This window comes from Mesoplodon bidens (genome assembly GCF_964165515.1).
Source record: "Mesoplodon bidens genome assembly, chromosome: 4".
NCBI lineage: Eukaryota > Metazoa > Chordata > Mammalia > Artiodactyla > Ziphiidae > Mesoplodon > Mesoplodon bidens.
The window spans coordinates 173,096,166-173,098,912 of record NC_138160.1 but is presented as its reverse complement, the minus strand read 5'-3'; the positions used below and the strand labels follow the sequence as shown (position 1 = coordinate 173,098,912).

The 2,747-nt window shown below is 43.1% G+C and overlaps 1 pseudogene across 1 annotated transcript; it reads right to left on the bottom strand.

The window, feature by feature from the left end:
- Positions 1-1,008: 1,008 nt before the first annotated feature.
- Positions 1,009-2,151, bottom strand: LOC308615925 (RNA-binding motif, single-stranded-interacting protein 2-like; annotated as a pseudogene). Its single transcript has 2 exons — positions 1,367-2,151; positions 1,009-1,287 (listed from the first exon to the last, which is right to left on the bottom strand). The product of its transcript is annotated as an RNA-binding motif, single-stranded-interacting protein 2-like (transcript).
- Between the last annotated feature and the right edge of the window lie 596 nt (positions 2,152-2,747).

The window sequence follows — 2,747 nt, the reverse complement described above, 5'->3', positions numbered from 1 at the left end:
TCATATGGCAAATGCACATCTAACTTTACAGAAGACTATCAACTGATTTCAAAGTGACAGTACCATTTTGCATTCCCACCAACAATGGTTCAGAGTTCCAGTTGCTCCACATCCTTGCCAGCACTTGGTAATATCAATGGTGTTGTATATATAGCAGTATCACATTGTTGTTTTAATATGCATTTTCCTAATAACTAATGATGTTGAGTATCTTTTCACATGCTTAATTGCTATACATATATTTGATGAAGTGTCTTGAAATATTTTTGTTATTTTCTTATATTAAGTTTTGAGATTTTTATATATTCTGGATATGTCACCTATCAGACATGTGTTTTGCAATTACCCCTACCCTCATGGATCATCTTTTCATCATTTTGCCAATTTCTACAAAAAAGCTTGCTGGGATTTTTATGAAGATTGTATTGAATCTATAGGTCAATTTAGGGGAAGCAGCTATTCTTAAGCAATCCTTAATCTTCTAGTCCATGAATGTAGTATATCTCTACATTTATTTAGGTCTTCTTTGACTTCCTTTATTATACACATCATTCAGCATTTAGATATTACACACTTCTCTATATTTATACCTATGTACCTTATGGTTTTTAGTTACTATTACAAGTAGTATTTTTAAAACTTTCAGTTTCCAATTGCTCATTGCTATTATGTAGAAATACAGCTGATACTTGTGTACTGACCTTGTATCCTGCAACCTTGCAAGCTCATTATTTCTAGTGGCTTTTTTTTTTCTTAAAAGTTTTTTTGATCTTCTTGACTGTAACACACACAAAAAGTGACAGTTCCCCCAGGCTCCACCAGGAGTAGAGGAAGAGCAGAGGACAAGAGTGCAGAGATTTCTTTTTCCAGGCCTAGGCTTGTGAAAACCGATGGCCAAGTGTTAGTCCTAAGCAGGGCCCACAAAGGGGCTGTATTCCTAGTCAGCCCTCTTGAGTCTGGAGCATCAGCATCTCCAAGAATTCATTTATATTTAAAAAATACGGGGAGGGAAATCCACTGTTACTTGTTGAATTGGAAAGAATAGACCCCATGGTCTGAGGGAGCATCCACAGTCACTTGATTTTGCTGGCCGTTGCTCTCCTCAACCGAAAAAGAGGAAGGCACAGGGGTGTACTGGGAGATGTAAGCTCCTTGCATAGCTGCAGCTGTTGGCATATATGTGCCCTTTCTGCTCAGGGAGAGGTGGCCCAGTTGCTGGGTAAGAGATCCCATCATGGAGGCAGGCTGGAGGGAAATGGGATGATCCATTACTGGTGTCAGAATTGAACCTGAAGGCTGTATGCGATATGACTGGTGGTGCATCCAAGATGGGTTAGGTACTTATAAGAGGAGATTTCTGAGTTACTCTCTGATATGAAGACACAGGAGATGGAAGATATGGGGACAGTGCAGGCTGAGCAAGCACCTTGTTGGGGGTGATGTTATAAGGAGCTGAGTAAAACCCATTCTGAAGAGCTGTGGTGGGGTCATAGGTCAAAGCCATACCACGCATGTCTGCATTCCTTGACCAGGCTGTCCATTTTGCATAAAATTTCCTTGGTTCTGTCATTTCTTTGGACCCCCATCAGCAAATTTGCAAAGCAAAGAATCAGATGGGGCTGGTATGCCAGGAGGTGTCTTAATATATTTTCCAAAGTGGGTGATGATAGCTTTACACTTCTCTGTGGGGGCTCCATCCTTGCAAAGCCAACCCCTCTGCTGGTTCCACTGGTATCTCGAAGGATTCGAGTGGAGATAACCTGACCAAAGGACTTTAGCATGCCTTCCAGTTCTTGCTCATCCGTTGACAATGGGAGGTTTGAGATGTATAAATTTGTGGGGTTCTGCTCCTGTTGCTTTGCCATCTGTGCGTGTACGCCACTGGTTTTCAGTGCTTTTACAGCTTTCTGTGTGGCTGAAGGGCTGTCAAAGTCCACAAAGCCATAGCCTTTGTACTTGTTTGTGGTCTTGCCCAGTATGACCTTAGTGGAGACAAACTTGCCGTATGGCTGACACAACTTGACTAGGTCCTGGTCAGTAGTGCTTGGCTGCAATGCCCTGATGTAGAAGTTGATTTCACTCAACTGGTCATTTACAGGTACTCCCACTGCTGCTGTTAGGGGTACCGTTGACTGAACTTGATGGTGCCATTTGCTAAGACAATGGCACATATGACCAACCTGAAATTTATGCCCAAGCCGAAGTTCACAGAGTTGGGATGTTTGTTCAAACTGTCTCTGAGCAAAACCGCATGCTGGAGTCTAGGTGTTTGTTCTACCTCCATGCCGCACTGTGAGGTGGGGTACTGAGGGCCGCATCTGGCCTTCGAATGTCGAAGCTCACTAAGAGACCTCTTGAACAGAGCTCACTCTTATCTGAGTGTAGAGAGGTACCGCTCTCCCCTCTCTCCGAGAATTCCATCATTCTGACGCTGATGCGTCCTCAGCCTTTGCAGCTGTCCCACCTCAGCGTTCCCGCCCTCAGCCTCTAGTAGCTTTTTGATAAATTATTTGGAATTTTCTACATGGGCAACCATGTGAATAGAAATGGATTCACTCCTTACCTTCTCTTTTTATTTCTTTTCCTTCTTTTGTTACACTGGCCAGGAACTCCAGGACAACGTTGAATAGGAGTGGTAAGAGTGGACATCCCTGTCTTCTTTCTGATCTTAAGAGGAAAGCCTTAACTGTGATGTGAGTGGTAGGTGGCTTTCTCTTTCACCCAAGAATCCTCTAGAAGTTGTGGGG